The sequence below is a fragment of the Scyliorhinus canicula genome, chromosome 18, assembly GCF_902713615.1.
Source record: "Scyliorhinus canicula chromosome 18, sScyCan1.1, whole genome shotgun sequence".
NCBI classification, from domain to species: Eukaryota; Metazoa; Chordata; class Chondrichthyes; order Carcharhiniformes; family Scyliorhinidae; genus Scyliorhinus; species Scyliorhinus canicula.
In genome coordinates, this window is record NC_052163.1 from 6,968,148 (window position 1) to 6,982,158 (window position 14,011).

A 14,011-nucleotide genomic window follows, 5' to 3' on the forward strand; every position below is an offset into this window, starting at 1 on the left:
GATCCCGACCGCATGCGCCCCCTCATGGAACTCCCCCTCCCCCACTGCCCCAAGGCCCTCAAACGCTGCCTGGGGTTCTTTTCATTCTACGCCCAGTGGGTCCCAAACTATGCTGCAAGGCCCGCCCACTCATCCAGTCCACCCATTTTCCCCTGATGGCCTTCGACCGTATCAGAGCCAATATCGCCAAGGCCGCGATGCATGCAGTAGACGAGACGCTGCCCTTTCATGTGGAGAGCGAAGCATCAGACGTCACTCTAGCCGCCACCCTCAATCAGGCACGCAGGCCCGTGGCATTCTTTTCCTGCACCCTTCATGCCTCCGAAATTCGGCACTCCTCCATCGAAAAAGAGGCCCAAGCTATCGTTGAAGCTGTGCGGCATTGGAGGCATTACCTGGCCGGCAGGAGATTCACTCTCCTCACTGACCAACGGTCGGTAGCCTTCATGTTTAATAACACACAGCGGGCAAGATCAAAAATTATAAAATCTTGAGGTGGAGGATCGAGCTCTCCACCTACAACTACGAGATTATGTATCGCCCCGGCAAGTTCAACGAGCCCCCAGACGTCCTATCCCGTGGTACATACACCAGCGCACAAGTAGACCGACTCCGGACCTTACACGACAGCCTTTGTCACCCGGGAGTCTCACGGTTGTACCATTTCATAGAGGCCCACAACCTGCCCTACTCCGTCGAGGAAGTACGGACAATCACCAGGGACTGCCAGGTCTGTGCGGAGTGCAAATTGCACTTCTACCAGCCGAACTGCATGCGCCTGGTGAAGGCCTCCCGCCCCTTTGAACGCCTCAGCGTGGATTTCAAAGGGCCCCACCCCTCCACCGACCGTAACACGTATTTCCTCAGTGTGGTCGCTGAGTACTCCAGGTTCCTCTTCGCCATCCCATGCCCCAACATGACGTCTGCCACCATCATCAAGGCCCTCAACACAATCTTCGCTCTGTTCGGTTTCCCCGCCTACATCCACAGTGACAGGGGATCCTCATTGATGAGTGATGAGCTGCGTCAGCTACTGCTCAGCAGGGGTATCGCCTCCAGCAGGATGACCAGCTATAATCCCCGGGGAAACGGGCAGGTAGAGAGGGAGAACGGGACCATCTGGAGGGCCGTCCAACTGGCCCTACGGTCCAGGAATCTCCCGGCCTCTGGTTTGGGGGCACCTCTGGTATGGGAATGCTCTGGTATGGCAGTGCTCTGGTATGGGGGAGGTTCTGGTATGGAGGGGCCTCTGGTTTGGGGGCACCTCTGGTATGGGAGGGCTCTGGTATGGGAGTACTCTGATATGGGGGAGGTTCTGGTATGGGGGGCCTCTGGTTTGGGGGCACCTTTGGTATGGGAGTGCTCTGGTATGGGAGTGCTCTGGTATGGGGGAGGTTCTGGTAAGGGGGAGATTCTGGTATGGGGGGCCTCTGGTTTGGGGGAGTGACTCTGGTATGGGGGGGCCTCCGGTATCTCTGGTATAGGGGGTCTCTGGTATGGGGGTCTCTGATATGGGGGTCTCTGATATGGGGGTCTACATAGTTACATAGAAAATACAAGCAGGAGTAGGTCATTTGGCTCTTTGAGGCTGCTCCGTTATGAATTGTGATCCTGCTGGATCATATTCAATACCTTGCCCCCGCCTTCACCCCCCCGTCAGGATCTCTGATGTGGGGTTCTTTGGTGGGGTGAGCGGTTCTGCTGGAGCTCTCTGGAGGGCTCTCTAGTGGGGAGGTCTGGTGGGGGTGGTCTGGTGGGGGATCTCATGGGGGGGGGGGGGGTCTGATTGGTGGTTGTGGATGGGATGGGCAGGATTTGCATTGTGGGAGGGAGGAGGGGCACCAGGCAGGGCAATGCTGGCAAATACTTGCACCAATCCACGCCCGCATGAAACCCAGCCCAGAGGGCTGGAGCATCACAGAAGCATGGAGAATCCGGTGTCCAGTCGTTAATAGGGTGCAAATGGGCAGTTGGCACAGGGCGCGATCTCGATGTTGCTGCCAGCAGGGGACCAGAGGACAGCGATCCCGCTTTTTCCCAACACGGGATTCTCTGCCACATTGGGAACTCCAATACCGACAGCGGGAAGCACAGAATCCAGCCCTTTATTTTTGTTTGTTCAAAACGCATGGAATCTTGTGGTTTTATTCACTTGTAAGCGTCTTGAATCTCAAACTTTTTCTACTTTTAAATTAAACATTATTGGTCTCGAGTCGATTTGCCCCAACAACTTAGGGTCTGCCAAGGATCTTAACATTTTCTTTAATCACCATCTCAATAAAATGCTAAAATACAGATGCAGCTGAGTAATTTAAGGTATAATCTCTTTGTAAAATCTCATCTAGTTTGCATTTAAAATTTTAATACAATTTGTATTTAAACTTGAAATTCTTTCAGCCTTTGTCAGCGGATAAAGAGGCTCCCTCGAGGGAAGGCAACTGCAGTTAGTTAATGAGGTAACTGGTTTGAACAAGTTTCCCTTGCCAACTTTTTGACTCATCTCTGTTGAATTTAATCTGGTACAAATAGAGGTGGTCCTTCTAAACAATAACGCAAGTTCGCAGGAAGAGAGCAGCTCACTACAACAAGTTACTGTGTGGGAACTTGGTCACCTGGTGAGTTAGGAAATTTGGTGCCGTGAGGGAGGCAGGTGAATGATTAGTTGGTGAGTATTTTGTTCATATATCTTTCAAAATTGGTAAATTAACAATAATTGTAAGGTTTGATAGTTGCAGTAAGATTTATTGGCAGTCATAAAGCTCATTTGGAGTTACACGGTTTGAAAGTTGATCTTTTCTATACACCTTGCTATAACTGTAACATTATATTCTGCAGTCTCTCCTTCCTTCCCCATGTACGGTATGCATTGTTTGTACAGCCTGCAAGAAACAATACTTTCCACTGTATACTAATACATGTGACATAATTCAAATCCAAAAGTAAATCAAATCAAAATTAATGAAGAAAATCTGTGCTGTGCCCCTGTTTTTTGTCATTTATATAAATGACATAGATGACTATGTGGGGGATAGGATCAGTAAGTTTGTAGACACAAAGATTAGTCGGGTCGTTAACAGTGAGATTGAATGTCTCGAGTTACAGGAAGATATAGACGGGATGGTCAAATGGGCGGATAAGTGGCAGATGGAATTTAACTCTGAAAAGTGTGAGGTGATAGATTTCTGAAGGAGTAATTTAACAAGAATGTATACAATGAAAGGTCTGACACTGGAAAGTTCTGAAGTACAAATACCTTGGCATGTTTGTCCAGAGATCTCTGAAGGCAGAAGAGTGGGTTAATAGGGTGATGAAAAAGGCATATGGACACTTATTTTTATCAATCAGTGGCATAGATTGCAAAAGCAGGGAGCTCATGATGGAGCTGTATAGAACTTTGGTGAGGCCACAGCTGGAGTACTGTGTACAATTCTGGTCACACATTATTGAAAGGATGTGATTGTACTGGAAGGAGTGCAGAGGAGATTCACCAGGATGTTGCCTGAGATGAAATATTTATGTTATAAAGAGAGGTTGGATAGGCTTGGGCTGTTTTCGCTGGAACAGAGAAGACTGAGGCGTGCCCTTGATTTTTGAATAGCAGTGTTGATGCTGGTACTGAATTACATGTGGTTTGCATTCCTGTTTTATGTGTTATTCAGGTAGCGATTCACAACATGCTGATGGGCCAGCACTCTGCACACATGAATCTAGAGTAATTGGTAATCCTGCTAGTGTCTGATTTGCTGGCACAGAATTGGTGCTGGTGAGCTTGACAGACTGGAGCTGCTTGTAAGCATTCCACACCCACTCACATTCCAGCCAACAAGATGGCTCAGAGGAGACCAGCACTTTGCTTCACTGAGTTGGAGCTCGATTGAATGTTGGATGTGGTAGAGGTGGCACACCCTCTTCTCCAGGGTGGACAGGAGGCTCCAGCCTGCTATTGTTAACTGGGCCTGGGAGGAGGTGGCAGAGGCAGTCAGTGCTGGCAGTCTGACCAGGAGGACAGGCACGCAATGCTGGAAGAAGATGAATGACCTCCTCAGGACAGCTCGGGTAGGTCACCACCTCTTTCCCCAGCATCATTTTTGTCAATTACTCCTCTCATCAACCCCACTCCACCTGCCTGTGTCTCCCTTGCATCCCTCACTTAGCATGATCCAGATAAGCATATTTAATGAGACATTATGTAATCACTGGCCAAACCTCACCCCAGTTCGGATTAGTACTGGTCTCCAAATAGGGAGACAAGACACCGGGGGGGCTCGGCAGCCATTGGAGCCTCCGGTGTGGGATGACAGGGCAGGGCCACCCTGCCGTGCCAGGGTGGAACTGCCAATGGCCTGAGGGGCATCATACTCATGAAGGAGGAGGGTCTGAAAGGGGGGAGACTGGAAGGTGAGGGGGTCCTAAAGGTGCGGGGTGCTCAACGGCCTGATAGTGGCGTACGCTCATTTCTGGGGTGGGGTGGGGGGTGATGCCTTGATGTGTACGGTGATGCATGAATGTGGGGCCGGATCATGCCTTGGTGATATGGGGGCGTGGGGTCACACGGAAGCAGGGTTGGGGGGTGTTGCCCTTGTCTGCAGGGGGGGGGGGGGGGGGGGTTGCAATGTCCTTGGGTGTGGGGGGCTCAGCATCATTTTGAGATCTGGACACCGTTTAAAAATGGCACCTTGTATAATGTTCTTGTTCGATGGCCTGATTTATTACAAGAACACTTGTAAAGCTATGAATGATTTATTAACATTAACCATGGATAAACTATATACAAGAAAACAGATGAAAAACAGTAAAATCATGCGCTAGCAACCTCTCTCTTCCAGATCTTCACTCAGGCTGAGGTCGGCTGACATTTGTTGTGTTATGTAATTTGGAATAACACAAGCTGCCACTTGATGCAGTTTTGAGTAAAAGATGCTCCAGACTTTGAAGTGAGTTCAATGTGTTTTATTGAACTATTAGCTCAGTTCTCAATGAGTTCGACTCGCCGCTAAATGTAGTAACTCAGTCTAACTGAACCAGCCTTGCTCTAAGCCTCGTGCTGGGGTGTGCTGCTGAGGATACACCCTGTCTCACTCTGTAGATGTTGGTCTGTGGAACGAGGCGGGATATGAGTGCCTCATTACTTTTATAGTGCGATACCACCCCCGAGTGTCCTGACTGTTCATTAGCTGCATGTTTGCATATCATGACAGCTTTAACATTTACTTATATACTTGTGAGACTCCTAGCAGTCCGTCGGTGAATTCAACACAACCATGATATCACTGCATCCTGATCTCTGAGGAGCAGGTCTTGCCATTGACTTTAGTTTCCCATTGCAGAATGTTGAGAGTTTCCAGTGAGAAACTCTCCAAGCTCCAAAAAAAAGTGATTAAATACGTGTGAAAACCAGTCTGGCACTCAAAAACCCATATTACCCTGCCAAACCCACCCAAAATAACATTCGGCGCCTGATTCTTCCCCAAAATTTAAAGTTAATTTGTGATAGGTTTTTCAGGGAGTTTTGTGCTGGTTCTATCAGCGATGTCCCCACCGCTATTCAATGACAGTCACTTTTTTGGGCCCTGGGAAATTTCTCACAGGTTTAGCCCACATTTACAATTTTTTTTATCGCTACCAAGATGAACTCTGAGATCGGGCCGCCATTTTGAAAGGGTGCCCCGATCTCCAAGTGAGCTTGGGAGTCCCCCCACCCACGGGCAATGTCACCCCCCACACACATGGAGACTACCCCACATCCCCAAGTGAGGACACACCGCTATGGGGTCCCTCCAAGCCTCCTTACAGCACCCCCTCTCTTCTAGTAACCCAACCCATCATCCACCCAACCAACCGGAGACCCTTCCTTCCCTGCATTCCCCCATCCTTTAAATCTGCCCTTATTTCAAGGGCATGGCCCCCCTCACCCCTGGCACTTGAGCACTCTTGCACTGTCACCCAGGCAGTGCTCCAGCTGGCTTGGCATTGTCAATCCCGGCACCTTGGGAGTGCCAGGGTGACAATGCCAACCTGTCAGGTTGGCAGTGTCAAGGTGACCGCATTCCAGGGGGAGGGCCAGGGAGCCACCCTGCACTTACTCTGACCATCCAGAGGTCTCCGATAGCCTGGGAGACCCCCTGGCTGACGTTCCGCCTGGTCCATGTTTGTGTAGACCAGCACTGATTGGCCCGGCTGTAGCTCCCTGGTGAGGCCAGAGGATTGAAGGAGGCCGCTGGATCCCACGCACACAGGTCATAGGTAGGTTTACAACGTACTTCTGCGAACGCCATTCAGTCCCGCCCATTTGGTTCCGACTCCGATGTCTCGCGGGACTTTGGAGAATCCAGGGAGACGCGGAGCCTATTGGGAGCCTGTGGGAGACGCTGGAGGCTTTCTCGACATTCAACAGCCGCATTGTGCTCAAGTTAGAGGGTGGCATGGTAGCACAGTGGTTCGCACTGTTGTTTCATAGCTCCAGGGTCCCAGGTTCGATTCCTGGCTTGAGTCACTGTCTCTGTGGAGTCTGTACGTTTTCCCCGTGTCTGCATGGGTTTCCTCCGGGTGCTCCAGTTTCCTCCCACAAGTCCCAAAAGATATGCTGTTAGGTAATTTGGAGATTCTTAACTCTCCCTCTGTGTACTCGAACAGGCGTCGGAGTGTGGTGACTAGGGGATTTTCACAGTAACTTCATTGCAGTGTTAATGTAAGCCTGCTTGTGACAATAAAGATTATTATTACTATTAACAAGGCTGGAGAATTGCGCCTTGTAGTAATCCATGGGAGGCAGGAGTTCCGTCACCACATCAATATTTATTTACAATAACGATATTACAGGAGCAGCTACAAACAGTGCTGCTAGCAGTCCAGTCAACCTAAGACTGGCTCACAAGCCTACACAGGTGATTATATGGGCCCCCTCAATGAGCTATCATTGAGGGAGCTCATACTCCAATTGGCCAACCAATAAAGCCAATTGGAGTTCATTACAGCCCTTAAGTCATTTTTTGGGAGAATCGCACTCCTCATTTACAATGGGCGCGATTCTCCGCAAATGCGGCGAGTCGTAAAGGCTGCCGTGAAACCGGCAGCCTCCGCGCCCCCTCCCGGGACCCGATTCTCCCCCCCGGGTGGGGCTAGCAGCACGGCCCCGTGAAGCACGGCATCGCGGGCTTAGCGACCGTCGCTAAGTCCGCGTGCCAAGCGTCACGGCGGCTGACGCACACGATGATGTCAGCCGCGCATGCGCGGATGACGTCATCACGCAGATGCGTCAAACCCGTGCATGCGCGGGCCGTCATGCCCCTCAGCCGCCCCACGGACTGATCCTGCGGGGCGTCGGAGGAACATATAGTGCGCGGGTATCGGACCCGCTGCCCACGATCGATGCCCACCAATCGCAGGCCCATGCCACTCTTGGCACGGCCGTGGTGCGGCCGTGCCAATTGGTGCTATGGTTGTCCAGGACGGCACTTTGCGGCCGTTTTCATGAATGGCGAGAGCAGGTGTGATTGCGTTCATGAAAACGGCCGTAAAGGCCTGGGAACTCGGCCCATCGGCCTGGGGAGAATCGCTGTTCGCCATAAAAAACGGCGAGCAGCGATTCGTGTCGTGGGGCGGCCGTGGGGGGGGGAGGAGAATAGCAGGAGGGCGGGAAAAATGTCGGGAAGGCCCTCCAGCTATTCTCTGACCCGTCATGGGCAGCGGAGAATCGCGCCCAATGTTGGCAAAGCTTAAAATGAAACTGGGCCATAACTCTTCCTTAACAAATACAGAAATGCAAATTAAGCTTATTGAAAGCTAAATCTTATTCCTAATTATCCATAGAAATAAATCATTTAAACTATCTTTATTTCCTAACAATAACCAGAGTGTGGCAAGAAGGGACAGTGAGTACAAACTTAGTGCAACTGCAGATAAGGTAACAGGTTTCAAAAATAATAGAAAAATAGACCGAGTTTAAGGCTCTGAATCTGAATGCATGCAGCATTTGTAAAAGAAAATTGATTAAGTGTTGGTATCAACAGAAATAAATGTGTCTGACTGAATAGCCATCACGGAGAATTGGTAGCAATTGAAGAGAATTTTACATTTCAAATGCTAAGAAAAGGTGGTGGGGTAACTCTGTTAATTCAGGATCTCATTACTACAATTGTGAGGGACGACCTTCATTCAAATGAGCAAGATCATGAGTCACCTTGGATAGAGATAAATAGGAAAAATAAGAGGTCAGTTGTCGGAGTAGTTTACAGAGCCTCCAACAACAGTTACAGAGTGGGACAGTGAATACAGGAAGAAATAAATTAATTATATAAGAAAGATATTGCAATAATCATCGGTGACTTTAATCTAAATGTAGATGAGATGAATCAGATTGGCAAAGTATGTTCATAGAGTGTATGCAGGGCAATTTCTTGGAGCAGTATGTTCTAGAACTAAGACTGGTGTTTTACATCTGAGTAAAGGTAATTGGAAGGGTATGAAAGCAGAATTAACAAATGTATGGTAGCTGAATTGGCAATTATACCAAGATAGGTCGGAAAGTAAGTTGTCAAGTGGAGGTGGAGATTCTGCAAAGAGACAGGTTTTGGGCAAGTTTTGGCAGATGGAGCAGAATGTGAGGAAATGTGAACCTGCCGACTTTGGCAGGAAAATTGGAAAATCGGTATATTATTTAAATGGAGAGAAATTGCAGCAATCGGTGGTGCAGAGGGATCTAGATGCCCTGGTATGTGAATTACAATGTAAATATACAGATACTGCAAGTGATGAGGAAGGCAAGTGGAATATTGGCACTTATAATAAATGGAATACAAAAGTAAGGAGGTTTTACTGAAGCTGTACAGGGCCACATGGAATACTGTATACCATTTTGCTCTCATTATTTGAAATAAGATAGAGGGGAATTTTGTGACCGCATTCACCGCGGGTGCAAATGGCGACACAGATGCAAAAGCCCACGAGTGCTGGAAAACGGGAATCTCGCTGGCGAGATCGACATTTCTGAATTTCCCTGCCAAATCCCCGGCAGTGATGTAATGGTCGGTAACCTCATTTAAATACAACTAAATATAATTAGCAGGTGTTTGGGCCGTACCATCCCTTCACGTCAGTGAGGTTTACAACTCTTTACTAAAAACATGGACCAGGCAAAGCAAGCCCCTGGGGACATGTAGGCAAGTATAACCTCGCGAAGGGGATGGGGACATGGTCAGGCAATGCCCTTCCCCATGGCACTACCCTTTGGCACCCTAGCACTTCCCAGCACTCCCTGGCAGTACCAGGCAGGCCCCTCTGGGGAGCACCATTGGGGGTCTACTGTGTGGGGTTCTTTAAAATAGGAGATCAGGGAGCTCTTTAAAACGTCACTATTGTGTTAGGCAGGTTGGTTCGATATGGACTGCACTCGATGCAGGGAAGCTAGAAACAGATGTCTAACACTGGAGAAGATCCAACACTGTTTTATTCAACTATAGAACTGATATACATATTCACCTGTGGGTCGACACTATACTGAACTGACTGGTGACCTTGTAGTAGCCTGACCAGACTTACTAGCTACCGCATGGTGTTTGCACTGGCTAGCTCGTGGACTCTGACTGTCTCAGTAGCTGGGTCCTGAGAGAGCGGGAAACCTAGTGCCCTCTGGCTTTATATTGGTAGTGTCCTGCTGGTGATTGGCTGTACTGTGTTGTATGCTTACTGGTCATTCTATGTGTCAATCACTGCCTGTCTGCATCTCATTATATATATGAGTGGATATTATGACAAGTCACCTTGTCCTCAAGATTCCTGATGTTGACAGCTTTTTCCTACCCACTCTGCTGGGCCATGCTCCAATTTAATTTTGTCCAGATTAGTGCACACTGTGACAAGAAAGGCCGACTGTGCAGCCAACAAGCTGCCGCCGATTTTCTCACCTCAGCCAACACTGCAGAAATGGAAAAATCCCACCCATAATTGTGTCAGAAGCAGTTCAGAGAAAGTTCACCCAATTCATTTCTGGAATGAAACACATCCTTTGTTCACTTTAGCCCGAAGAACTATGTCTAACTCCTTCTTGGAAAAACGCAGGGTGAGATATCCATTGGCCGACTCCGGAATCTGGAAACACGATTGAGCGAAGAATCACATGTGAGGCAAAAATCATGGCTGGCGCTGGACACCCGACAATGCCATGCTCTGGTGCCCCCGACGGCAGCGTCAATGCATTCTACTCCGTACATAAAGTAAATGCCATTGGCATATCATTAGCGGGCCTGACCCGGTATTCTCTGAGGCAACCGTGTTGCTCCACCTCCACCAGAAGGAATTGCCGACGGCGGGTTCAATCCCCCTTGGGTGTCAAGGCACGGACCGTGAATGCCACGAACTGCCAGGCAGGCATCTTGCTGCGCACTCCACTGACCGCACACCATGGCCTGTGGTTGCGCAGAGTGACACTGGCCATATGGGTGCCCACCACCTCACACCCATGCGGCCAACCCAACGGCAACGCCTACAGGTGGGCACCAGCATGCATCCACGCTGTAACGGAAACCCTATATGCCCGGTTGGCACAATATATCAAATTCAATGTCGACCGAGCCCACAAGCATGCCAAGGCAGTGTGGTTCGCCATCATCACCTGGATTCCCATGGTCCAGGGGGTGATCGAAGGGATGGATGGCCCCTGGCCCCTATCAGCACCGGCCCATGACTGGCTGGTCTTCACGAACCGAAAAGGGTTCCCTTTTGTGGAGTTGGTGTGTGACGATCAGATGCACATCATGCATGTCCGTATCCAATACCCGAGCAGTGTGCATGACGCTCTGGCACACTCGGGATGGGTGTGAGCGGGCTGGTGTGAGTGGGCTGTCAGGATGGGTGTGAGCGGGCTGGTGTGAGCGGGCTGTCGGGATGGGTGTGAGCGGGTTGTCGGGATGGGTGTGAGCGGGCTGTCGGGATGGGTGTGAGCAGTCTGTCGGGATGGGTGTCAGCGGGTTGTCGGGATGAGTGTGAGCGGGCTGTCGGGATGGGTGTGAGCGGGCTGTCGGGATGGGTGTGAGTTGGCTGTCGGGATGGGTGTGAGCGGGCTGTCGGGATGGGTGTGAGCGGGCTGTCGGGATGGGTGTGAGCGGGCTGTCGGGATGGGTGTGAGCGGGCTGTCGGGATGGGTGTGAGCGGGCTGGTGTGAGTGGGCTGTCAGGATGGGTTTGAGCGGGCTGGTGTGTGTGGGCTGTCAGGATGGGTGTGAGCGGGTTGTCGGGATGGGTGTGAGCGGGCTGTCGGGATGGGTGTGAGCGGGCTGTCAGGATGGGTGTGAGCGGGCTGTCGGGATGGGTGCGAGCGGGCTGGTGTGAGTGGGCTGTCAGGATGGGTTTGAGCGGGCTGTCAGGATGGGTGTGAGTGGGCTGTCGGGATGGGTGTGAGCGGGCTGTCGGGATGGGTGTGAGCGGGCTGTCGGGATGGGTGTGAGCGGGCTGTCGGGATGGGTGTGAGCGGGCTGGTGTGAGTGGGCTGTCAGGATGGGTGTGAGCGGGCTTTCAGCAGAATGACAGGAGTCAGACTTAATCAGATCCTGAGGAGCTCGAAAACTTTCCTCACTGAGAGTGGTCATCAGTCTCCTGCCTTGTATAGGGACCCAACGCAGGCCCGTCACCCTGGAGTAATGTTACATAAACCTTGGAGGGCAAAACAGGGAGTTGGGGAGGGGGCAGTGTATTGAGCTGACTGACACATCCTCATCTCAAGAGAATCTGGGGCAATGAGGACAGCCTGGCATATTGGGTCATTGCAGCCACCTGTCCTCCATCCTCCGACTCCTGCCTAGCCTTGTCCTCCAGCCCCTCCTGGTCCTCCGACGAGACCACATGTCCCTCCATCTCTTTGTCCAGCATGTCGCCCCACTGCTGTGCCAGATTGTGGAGGGCACAGCCGACCACCACAAAACTGTATACCCTCTCGGGGGCTGTACTGTAGAGCCCAGCCAGAGCGGTCAAGGCAACAGAACCACATTTTGAGCAGCCCTATACATCACTCAATAACAGTATAGGTGGCAACGTGGGCCTCATTATAATGGGTCTCCTTGGTCTCAGGCCTCTGCACTGGCATCATCAACCGTGACCTCAACAGGTATCATTTTCCCCCACGTGCCTGGAGTGGTCCGAGAAGACACCAAGGATCTCCGTGCCCCAGAACAGCGGACACGCACGTACATGATCCTCAGGCAGTGGTCGTACATGATCTAAACATTCAGGGAGTGGAACCCCTTCTTGGTAATGGTATTATAGGGCACGCCTTGATGCCCCAATCCTCACAGTTTGACATGTGTGCCATCAATGGCACCCTGGACCTAGGGCATCCCGGTGATGGTGGTGAATCCTGTAGCCCGGGCATCATGGTAAGCCTGGTCCATGTCGAGGGTGATACAAGCGGATGCCCAGGTACAAAGCGCATCTGTCACCAACTGGATGCACCTGTGGGCTGAATATTGCGAAATACCACACAGACCTCTGCCCAAGCACTGGAATGACCTGGTGGTGTGGAGAAGTAGTGCGACAGTGACCTTCATGGCCACCGGAAGCAGGTGCCATCCACCTCTGCCGGCTGCCATGTTTTCAAGGACATGGCACAGGTGCCACATTGTCACTCTGTTGAGACGCAGTCTTCTGTGGCCATATGCACCATCAGTTCATGGACGAAACAACAATTCCTGTACACCTTCAGCTGTCACTGGCCTCCCCTTTCTGGGTCCTTCCTCAGCCGTCAGCTGTGAAGCCAGAGGCTGCTCATAGTCAAAGGGGGTGAAATTGACTTTCATGAAGCTGCAGCATGGCTGTCTCAGAGAGTTTGTTGGGACAGACAGGCTGCAGCCGTGGTTTCCCCAGTTATGGGTCTCCACAATATTTAAATATACCTCGAAAGCCTCAACAGAATCAAAGCTCCTCACCCCCACCGACCCAGATCTCTCCAGCCCCGAACCACCCCAACCTCCTCCCGAAACTAATGAGATTGAAATGAAAGAAAATTAGTCTCAATGAGCAATTTGCCGTGTTTGGGCAAGATCCGGATATCACCATCAAGAGTGGGATGGGTAAATTGCAAAATGGTTTGTGCCCGGTTCGAATCTCGATTTAGGCCAATCCTGTGATGCGCCCAAATTGGCGCTGGGCACGACGTGTGGTGAAAACTATGCTGATGGGCGTGTTTCACCCAAAAATAGACTTTCTGGGTGGGTTTGGTGGGGGGTTTCCTGCCAGCTTTTTGGGTGAAATTAGACCTGGATTCACCCACACTTCATCGCTTTTTTGGGCCTTGGGGAATTTCTCCCCAGTCTAGCCTACGCTGAACTTACCTGCAAGATTGAGGCATAATTGTGAAATGATATCGCGAGCTTGAGGGTCGTTTTCTCCCCCCCTTCCCCCTTCCCCCCCCCCCCCCCCAACCATGGCACACAGACATGGGCATTATGCTCCCCCTACCCCCAGTGAGGACACCCCACTATGTGGTCGCTGAGGGGCACCACCCCCCCCATCTTTATGAAGTCCCTTCATACCCTCTTACCCTTCATACCCTCCCTTTCATGGACATGGCCCCCCTCAGGCTCCAGCCCATGACAGTGCAATCCTGGTGCCCAGATACCCTGGCACTGCCAGCCTGCTATCTCCGAGAAGGTTTCAGGACAGGAAGTGCTATGGAAGACCCTGTCAAAAGGTCAACTGTCCAGAGAAATTCATCAACATCCTCCAACTCCTCGACGAAAAGATGTCAGCAACAGTCCTCATTGACAGAAATAAGCCAGAAACTTTCTAGGGTCAAGACTGGAGTAAAGCAGGAATATGTCATCGCCCTCATCCTTTTCTCCTTCTTCATCACCACCATCCTTCACCTTGTCAAGAACAAGCTTCCAAGTGGAGTGGGCATCGTCTACAGGATGGACAGAACACCGGCCAGGTGTTAGATTTAGATGTAGGTGAGCACTTTGGTGATAGTGATCACAACTCGGTTATGTTTACTTTAGCAATGGGCAGGGATAGGTATATACCGC

The 14,011-nt window shown here is 50.9% G+C and overlaps 1 protein-coding gene across 2 annotated transcripts in view; it reads left to right on the plus strand.

Moving 5' to 3' along the window:
* Nucleotides 1-2,567: 2,567 nt before the first annotated feature.
* The window catches only part of LOC119953671 (sodium-coupled monocarboxylate transporter 2-like), a 142,479-nt gene continuing 131,035 nt past the window's right edge, over nt 2,568-14,011 (plus strand). Inside the window, exon 1 of one of the 2 annotated variants that reach the window (XM_038778179.1) lies at nt 2,568-2,665. The gene's annotated coding sequence lies outside the window, so the exon portion shown is untranslated. Of the gene's footprint in view, nt 2,666-3,753; nt 4,057-14,011 lie in introns of those variants that run through there. The other variant, XM_038778180.1, reaches the window with a different exon arrangement.